General features: G+C 47.7%; 1 long non-coding RNA gene across 1 annotated transcript; it reads right to left on the minus strand.

Annotated features, from left to right (window-relative positions):
• Positions 1-4,633: 4,633 nt before the first annotated feature.
• Positions 4,634-10,029, minus strand: LOC141129355 (uncharacterized). Its single transcript, XR_012241814.1, has 2 exons — positions 9,732-10,029; positions 4,634-5,957 (listed from the first exon to the last, which is right to left on the minus strand). It is a non-coding gene; the product is annotated as an uncharacterized lncRNA (long non-coding RNA).
• Between the last annotated feature and the right edge of the window lie 228 nt (positions 10,030-10,257).

The raw sequence follows: 10,257 nt of genomic DNA on the forward strand, positions 1-10,257 counted from the left end.
GCAAGAAGAATTTATATTATACATTGTGACGGTATGGTTAACATTCCGATATGTTATACTTAAAAACATGTGAGAGCATAGTATGCTTTCAATTTCTCAATCCAGAAATCCTCAGTAGCGTTCTTATGAAAAGATGTCCATGTCAAGCCTAAGAGACAAACGGCTCACCATTGACCCAGCCCCCCCCCAAAAAAAAACAGAGGGACAGGAAGCGCTTGGGGACCCACTGGGACCAAAGGAGAGGGAAGCCCTGTAGATGATGCATAATGTCACAGGGATGTGTGGAGGGTTGTGTTGTAGAAAACCACTAACCACGGCTTTTGATTAGTTTAACTTATGACCACTCGCCTTGGCATCCACCAGCTGAATGAAACCTTAAATACATTTCCAAATTTATCGTGCCCACCACAAGGGGATTTTGTCTTTTCTCCTCAATTATTGGATGTGGCACTAACCAATGCTCAATATTGCCGGCTAAAAAATCTTATTCACTCTGATCTCAGTACAACATTGTCAACATGGAGGGGAGATCACAGGAGTGACCTCTTCAGGGTACTGGTGCTCCACCATGGTCCAATCAGTAGGCTAGGGGAAGGTCTTTGACCAGGGTTCAGCACTGGAGATCAGGGACCTGGCTATGCTGTCTGTCAGAAGGAGTTGGAACAGATGGCTAAAAAAAATTAGCATGTATAACACAGTTAAAGGATTAGTTCACCAAAATACTGTCTATGCAGACAAGGGGTGCCTGTAGCTAAAAACAAACTGTGCAGCTTTAACCAAAGCTGAATCATGCCCTTGCTATAGGTGCAGGCCATTTACATACATCGTGAACCCAAAAACTCCCAGAGATAGTATCATTCCGTCCGGCCTTGTTGCTAGGATGTTGCTAAGACACTCCAAGCTGATTCAAACCCCCTCACATATGCTCTCACTCCCCTGTTGCAGTTCAGGTTGCCACCTGTCAGGGATTCACCCGGACAGTTCGGGTTCGGAATCATGCGTCCTGGGTTTCAGACTGCCTGAAACCCGGACACATGATTTAGACTGGACTATGGCTTCCCACCAGGGTTGCTGCCCGCAGCTGTCTTAGCTGAGAGTGTCTGTTACACTCTCTTACATGCTACCCAAAGCCAGCACTAACAATCTCCCCCCCAAAAAAAAACACACACACACACAGACGGGAGGGGAACGAGGGATTGATCTGCATCTCTTACTCCCGCCCCTCCGCCTCTGTGTCTGCCCACACTCCAATCCCCAGGGATGTGCCTCAGAAAAGGAAAGTCCAGCAGCCTCAGATACATCTGGATGAGAGCGGTGCTGACTGCCAAGGGGTGAGTGAGCTCACCATCCATCTCTGTCTGTGACTGAAGTCTCCCCCCTTCTCTCTCCTGCCTCTGAGTGAGTACACTAAGGTAATTCAGGGTTCTCAGAGCACCCCTTACATCAGAGTTCCCCTTTACACCAGAAGCCACAGTGTCCCCCCTTACATCAGAGTCCTCTCCGTACATCAGAGTTCTCAGTGTTCCCCCTTAAATCAGGGTTCCCAGAGCATCCCTTATGTCAGAGTCTGCAGAGTCCCCCCTTACAGTGAAAGAGAACTCTGCGAGTTCAGATGTAAAAGGGGAACTCTGTGGACTCTGATGTAAAGGGGGAGTCTTGTTATTAACTTCATATGATTAAAAATGTTACTTAATAGAAAAATATTTATATAGTTTATACCATAAAAAAAATTGCTGTGCGCCGCTAAAGTGTTCAGGTTTGACATGATGAAAAGGTGGCAACCCTAGTTGCAGTATGTGAAGAAAGAAAAAAGTCCAGACAGCCGCACACCAGGAGAATATAATCCAACGAAATTTCTTTATTGTAAAATCAGGAACAAATCATGTACAAAGCACCATGGATAGAATGTACAGATAATCAGCTAACGCGTTTCACGCTCTGCGGAGCGCTTACTCATAGCTCAAGTCGCAGTAGTTCTGAGCTTACTGAAGCTGAATTGGACGAGAGTAGCCGTTCGAGAGCTCACTCCTATGATGATAAGGGTGAACAGTAACAGCTGGGAGTGTCTTAACAACGTCCTAGCAACAAGGCAGGACGGGATGATGCTACTTCTGGGAGTTTTTCAGCTAGAATTCAGGAGGTTTGTAAATGGCCTACACCTATAGCCAGGGCATTATTTAACTTTGATCAAAGCTGCTCCATTTGTTCTTTATCTGTAGGTGCCCTTTTACCTGCATAGGCAGTTTTTTGATAAAGGAGTACCACCCTTTTTACCTCTTGTTGACCGCCTAGCGCAGCAAGGTTGATCCCTAACGCCCAGCTGTGGCGACTTACAGAACACTGACTGAGAAGTCACTGACAGCTCTCCCAGGCGCAGCTTCTAATTGGAAGCCAGCGAGATCGGTTCCTGATCACGTGACCGCTGTTAGAGCCAATCATAGCGGTCACATGATAGGGAAAGCTGCATGCCTTCCAGGCCTTTATTAAAAAGCTGCCTATGCAGATGAGGAACATCGGTAAATAAAATCAAACTGTCCAGCTTTGTCCAAAGTTGAATAATGCCCTTGCTATAGGTGTAGGCCGTAAATGGCCTCATGAAGCCTGACCTGTAAACTCCCAGAGATGTTGCTAGTATGTTGCTAAGCGAAGCCTTCAACACCACATGAATGAGCACTTTCTTTGATTCAGGCCCCCTCACATGCTCTTTCTCTCCCCTGATGCAGTAGCTCTGAGCTCAGAGTTTGAGAACTCACTCCTGTGATGGTGGAGGTGAGCAGTAATGACTAGGCCTCACTTAGCAATGTCCTAACAACGCCTTGGGAGTTTTCAGCTCAGGCTTCACGAAGTATGTAAATGTAACAACCAAGTGTCCTGAATGCTCTTGCCCTCTGCACGAGGAACACCTCCACCGCGCCAAAGTACCCCCCTAAACACTATTAAGAACAATATAAACACCAGTGAAAGTGGTTAAAGTGAACTGCTCGGTATAGGAAATGTTGAGCTGCCTCCTTAAATAGCAATATCAGACATTAATTAATATAATTTAATCCTAAATATCGGTTATATACCAAAAATGGTAAGCCGACCCGTAGGATAAATTAGAAGGCGCTCAAAAACACTTCAGATGTAACTGACTGTACCAACATATGTGACAATGTCTGGTAGTTTGGGAAGTTCCCTGGAAAAAATTATATATATATGTATAAAATATATATATCAGTGTATCTGTAATCTAAGGTGATAGTGATACCCTCTATCTACAAATCAATCACCTAAATGTAATACTCCTCTAGTGAACAAAAACAATAAGTGTACAAATAAAGTTGTATATCTGACAGCATACAATAGTGGTGACACCCTCTAATAGTAAATTACTGATCTGAGTGTAACACGCTGAGTTACCAACATGCCTCAGAGGTGCCTGTGGATAAAAACAAAAAAATGCTCGCACAAAAAATATATAATGGTGATATAATCTAATTAGTGAACCAATCAGCAAAGTGTATCACACCCTTATCGATCAGCAGGTTGACTAGGTGTGATCGATCAGGTTACAACTCGTATCTATACCATAATGGTGATACCCTCTACTAATGAATGAGTTATTTGTGTATGACACACTAAATAAATAGCGGACCACACATATATATATATATAAAAACCTGCAAAACTAAAAGAAAATAAATAACATGTAACCTCTATGCTGTGAAGTGGTCATAAAAACCTATATAAGTGACAGCAATATACTATTCATATGTGACAATCAAGCGTGTAGTTCAGTTCATGCTGCAAAGTTCAAAACTCTAAATACAGTCAATGAATAGAACCAGCCTTCAATAGGCTGTAGGTGATCTGAACTGGTGACAGTGAAGATAATTGATCAAATGTCCCACACAAATAATTCCTCAGTGGAAAATATCAAATTGATGAATAACTCCGTGTTTCTTCCACCTCACCACTGTGCAAGTGAATCGCACTCTCCAGACATGCACTCACCGAAATAAAATACCCGCACTCTCATGCAAGGCATGACCAGTGTAGTCAAAATGACCCCCATGAATTAACTGTTATGCACCTAAACTCCAACCCACTTTAATATCCATTTATAATAATTGAGTCCACACCTTGTTTTGGAGTATAAATGGCCATAACAGCTTTTATTAGACAAACCAACCAGATAACTCCACTATCAAATCAACATAAAACCCATACCATAACATTTTACCCCAGTCCGTTGGTCTCTGACGGCGACTCACCTTGTTTACCAAATATGTATACCAAAAATATATATACCACCACGCACTGCGGGTACCATTTTGAAAACCGTTAGGCCTCCCGCTGTAGCCGCTCGGAGACACCCCCTTTCCCGCAGTGCCACCATCTCCTTATTCCATCCACCATGATGGAATACACCGGAGGGGCTGATCTTGCCGATGAGCCCCCCACCCCTTTTGGATTACCAACTTCTTACTGCCACCGTCAGAGACCAACAAGCAACTCCGCCACCCTCTGTAAACACCCCTTATTTGCTGTTATGACGACCGTCTTCCACCTGGAATACAAAAAAGAAAAATCACAACAAACACCCAACATAAATTGTATACACTTCTGATTTTATATATATCTATATATAGGGAGGGAGGGTGGGAAAACTGCCTCCTCCTGTGTCTTCTTTCTCTCCACTGCCCCTTCCTGGCTCCACCTCTCCCCTTAAGTAATGCCACTCCCCCTTTTACAAGTTCCTATCTTCCACCACCCTTCCTAGACACTCCCATTCCCTATTTCTAATTAACCCCTCTTGTGTCTCCTTCTCCACACTGTCATGCCCGGCCCTCCTTTATCATTCCTTCCTCATTTTCACTCCGGGCCTCCCTTGACCAGTGTAGTCAAAATGACCCCCATGAATTAACTGTTATGCACCTAAACTCCAACCCACTTTAATATCCATTTATAATAATTGAGTCCACACCTTGTTTTGGAGTATAAATGGCCATAACAGCTTTTATTAGACAAACCAACCAGATAACTCCACTATCAAATCAACATAAAACCCATACCATAACATTTTACCCCAGTCCGTTGGTCTCTGACGGCGACTCACCTTGTTTACCAAATATGTATACCAAAAATATATATACCACCACGCACTGCGGGTACCATTTTGAAAACCGTTAGGCCTCCCGCTGTAGCCGCTCGGAGACACCCCCTTTCCCGCAGTGCCACCATCTCCTTATTCCATCCACCATGATGGAATACACCGGAGGGGCTGATCTTGCCGATGAGCCCCCCACCCCTTTTGGATTACCAACTTCTTACTGCCACCGTCAGAGACCAACAAGCAACTCCGCCACAGCCTGAAAGAGTGACCAACTTACTCTTGAAGGCACCTCCACACCCACAGGGCCCTTTGAATCCCTTCCTGCAAGCCCAGACTAGAGGTCAATCCCCCATCTGAAAGATGAACTCCATCCTTTATCCAATAGAGCCCAACATTGGTCTCTAATTCTAGATGCCCAATGACTAAACCTCCATTATTAACCACAACCTCCCCACCATTTTGTTTATGCATATGCGTGTTTTCTGAATGCTAGTCACTAATCTAGCCCGTCTCCAAACTGTCCGGGCAAATATGTCCGACCATAGCCGCAGAGTACCCGGAAAATCAGCCTTTAACTGCAGAAAATCAGCCTTGATGTCTGTGATCAGCTCCCTGACCGGACGTACCCCCCAAACCACTAACCCCTGCATGGATTACCAAAACATCGGGAGGTCTGTCCAAATTTCATATCATACCACTTCCCGAACTACTCTCTCCCACCTCATACCAGGCGTACCCAACCACCGCAAATAAGCTTCTTTCCGCGAAATGCCCAATCCCAGCACACATAGAAATGACCGAGGATCCAAATGAGGCGTGTGGAACCTCCATCTGAAAATGAGGCGTGTGGAACCTCCATCTGAAATGAGACGACAAAACATCCAAGGTAGCAATACTCCAGCATATCCCCACATACTGACAACCTCATTTAAAACACCCCGTAAATCCGGTTTACCTCCCCCTGTTCTCTTTCTTTAAAATTGTATTTTATTTATTTATTTATTTATTTATTTTTAAATGCGGAATCTCCTTGATTCCCACCTCCCGTTCCTCCACACCGCCGCCTCATCCTACCCACACCTGGCAGCTTCAGTAGCCGCCCCTATGCGGAAGGAGTGTGAAGCGTATTGTTCCCCCTCCAAGCCTGCCCTGAAAAGGCATTTGCTGAACACCGACATAAATTGGAATTTTTGATAAATAGGACCCATCTTTATGCCTTAGTCATAAAATGCCAGCGAAGATACCGCAGTAAAACAGTAAGACCTCATAGCTTGAGATACATACTGAACACAACATCCCACATATGGCCCTCAGACTGGCAAACGTGACAGGCCGTCTCATAACCAATTTCATGTGACCCCTCCGGAAAACCCCCCCCCCTTTTTTTTTTTTTTTTTTTTTAAGCCTGTTTCACCCAAACTCTTTTGTTGCGTCCTCCTCCCCCATCAGTTGTAAAATCATGACAGGCCTGCCATCTTCCGCTCAATGGCAGAGACCAATCCCCCACGTTCCATGTTCCTAGACACAAAATACAAAACCCACAACCTTACCTCCGCCCTGTCCTTACCAATCCTGGCCTCCTGTACCATTAACAACCACTCCTTCCATACCTTAGTATAATGCGCCCGCGTGGCTACACTCACTGACTGCCGAATCCATCCCGCGGCGACTCCAATGCCAGCTCCCACATCCAATCTGTGTAAGGGACTCCCTCCTGCTCTGCGCCCGGGGTCAACTCTCTGAATCTGTCCCACTGAAAGCGAGACCGTGCATCAGCCAGTGTATTATACACTCCAGGTATGTGACCAGCATACAAGAAAATGTGCAATCCCAAGCACCTCAACACCAACCTACGCAATAGCCTTAGTACAGGTGGTGATGACGCCGACATGCGGTTGATCACCTGGACCACTCCCCTGTTGGCACAATTCAGTCCCGATTTCATATTCCTACAAGCCTCACCCCCAAAGTTCCAACGCCGGTACTACTGGAAAGAGTTCCAGTAACACCAGGTTACGCGAACCCTGCCTCCACCCATACTTGCGGCCAAGGACCCGCACTCCACTGCCCTTGAAAAAAACGCCCCCATAACCCTTAGCCCCTACCGCGTCTGTAGTTAAATCCATGTCACCGGGCCCGACATCCACAACGATCTGCCGTTGTACGACTCCAGAAACTCATACCATACCTTCAAGTCCTCCCGGTTTCCCTATTAAGCCTGACCAAATATGTAGGTGCCTTGACCCCTACCGTTGCTGCCGACAGCCGTCGACAGAACACCCTCCCCATTGGGATTATCCTACAAGCGAAAGTCAACTTACCTAGTAACCACTGCAAAGCCCTCAACTGGACTTACCACAGTCTGTGGATCCCTCAAATTACTTTGTATAAGTTCTCCAACTTACCTCTGGGCAGGCGACATTCCACTGTTTCCACATCTACCACTATCCCCCCAACAAACTGAGTTCCGTCGTCGGGGCTTCTGTTTATCCTCTGCTAAAGGCACTCCAAAAACCTGCCCGCGAAGTGCTGCAACGTGGCTAGCAGAATCGCACACACGTCGGAGGCAGTAATGTATGACCGAATCTAGGCCCGACACATCCCTAACCACCCACTCCCGAAATGAGCTAAATGCTTCAAACATGGCACCATAAATGAAGCAACCCATAGGTAAGCATTTGTCTACATAAAACTGTTCTTGCCAATAACAACCCAACGGCCGGAAACTATCCGGATGCCCCGGAAGCAAGCGGAAGGCAGATTCTATGTCCGACTTGCCATCAATGGCTCTTTTGCTATACTTCCTCACCCATCATACTGCCACGTTGAATGACGTGTAAGACCCAGTGCATGCTTCCGGATCGATAAAATCATTCACCAAACTCCCTTAGGAAATGACCAATGATGAATAAGTCGGAACTTGTTCGGTTCCTTCTTAGGCCCCACCCCCCAAGGTGAAACAACTAAATCCTGTATAGGTATTATCCACAAACGGCCCCCCATCCGACCCAAAGCCACTTCCTTCGCCAATTTTTTCCCCCCCACTAACCTTCTAATTTCTTGTCAGTGGTGGAACCACTGCCCATGAACATGGTATACGAAAACCTTCCCCAAACCCCGTGACCAATAGCCTCATCGCTACCTAGTCCGGATACCTACTTAGAAAAGGCTTCTTCCTTTTCACCTTTCCGGCGTCGTCCCTTTCATGTGCAGGCTCGCTGTGACGCCTCCCTTTTTTTTTTTTTTTTTTTTTTTTTTTGAAGCACTCGTGCTTAAACTTACAGGACCCCCCAAATTTACAATTTGTAAATGTCCGCGGAATCAGCCTGTACCTCTTTTTTCTTCATCCCCCCTTCTTGGAATTATCCGGTTTTACCCTATCACCGGTTAAATTTTTTCCAGCGGCAATAGGGAAAAATATCTCCACATATTCACCCTTGACAATATTATCCCGAACCTCCTCCTTTAAGTGTGTTCCCAGTGGACCCTCAAAGCACCCATATACCTCGCCCTTCGCCGCATCCGCAATACTCACCACCTCCACTCTGGCCGTTGTTGCCGCCCCCTCTGTAGCCCCCCTTTTTTCCTTGACCCGCTCCTTCTGCTGCCGCCCCCGAGGGGTCCGGCACCCTCTGCACCCTTACCCTAGTCGCCATAGCACCTCTTTCCCCCCCGGTTACCGTTCCCTTCCAAGGGCCACCTGCGGCAGCTGTTCCTGTCCCAGTTCAAATCTACCCACCAAATTCTGCAATCCTTTCGATAAATCCTTCAATTGCGCCCCTGATCCAGAACTGGCCGGCCTTGGAGCCGCCAATTGCTGATCAGGCGCCCCCCCCCCCCTTTATCCCCACTGTACCCGCTGTTACGACCCCTAATAAGTCATGTAATGCCTTAATCACAGATAAATCATTGCTGGACTCACCGGGCTGTCTGGGAGCACGCCCCCACCGCCTCCGATTGGTCTCTCCTGCTGGCACTTGTTGTTCTTCGCTGTCGGACACCTCACCTTCCGAGCGATCGTCCTGCTCCCTGACAGTTGGCGTTGTCAGCCCCCCGGGTGAAGAGGCCCCGGAAGCCGTGAAGATCTGATCATATAAGGGCCGACTCTCTCCTGCCGCTATACTTCTTCCTGAACCGCCACTAGGAGTCGCCCTGGCTGCACCGATCGGCCTGCTTGTGACCACCACCGCCATCCTTCTGTCCATGTGCCAGTCTGTTGGCTAAGCCCCGCCCACCCACAGCCTTGCTGACCACTCTAATCCCCCTCCGGTAGCCACTGTGTCCTCACTACTCCCCCCCTTAGCCCCCCTGCCTGTTCTGCCACCCCCCATGTGTTAAACCCTCACTCTGAGGCCTGTGAAACTCTGGCGGTGAAGCGGCGCCATAACGGCCCGTGGCCCCGCCCCCCGGAGTAGGCCTGCGGCGTGCAGACCGCCCGGGCCCTGAGTTATCCTGTCGCTGTGTCCGCTTCACTGGGGGCGCTGATCGGTCCCCCCGAGGGCTCCCTGTCTGCCGAGCAGGCCGCGATGGCGGCCCTGGTGAAAAACACGCCGGAGGCCGCGACCTCCGCACGTGATGGGTCTCTTCCACTGTCCACGATCCCTCCTCATCCAATATCAGTGCCCCGACTTGCCTCTTCAGCCAGTCCACTCCTCTCGTCGCCGTCGCAGCCCTCAGCCTCGCCAGGATGGTGTCCTGTCCTCCATGCTGATGCTGGAGGAGCAGTGAATAAAACTGCCTCCTCCTGTGTCTTCTTTCTCTCCACTGCCCCTTCCTGGCTCCACCTCTCCCCTTAAGTAATGCCACTCCCCCTTTTACAAGTTCCTATCTTCCACCACCCTTCCTAGACACTCCCATTCCCTATTTCTAATTAACCCCTCTTGTGTCTCCTTCTCCACACTGTCATGCCCGGCCCTCCTTTATCATTCCTTCCTCATTTTCACTCCGGGCCTCCCTAAACTAGCTTTCTTTACCACACTCCTGGGCAAATATTGTATACGAGGTTTCACAGGGATGATGTTCAATGGATCCACATAAAAGAATTACACTATTGGAGCACTCCTTCTCTTTTATGTGCATGTCTGGAGAGTGCGATTCACTTGCACAGTGGTGAGGTGGAAGAAACACGGAGTTATTCATCAATTTGATATTTTCCACTG

Source organism: Aquarana catesbeiana, linkage group LG02 (assembly GCF_042186555.1).
Source record: "Aquarana catesbeiana isolate 2022-GZ linkage group LG02, ASM4218655v1, whole genome shotgun sequence".
NCBI lineage: Eukaryota > Metazoa > Chordata > Amphibia > Anura > Ranidae > Aquarana > Aquarana catesbeiana.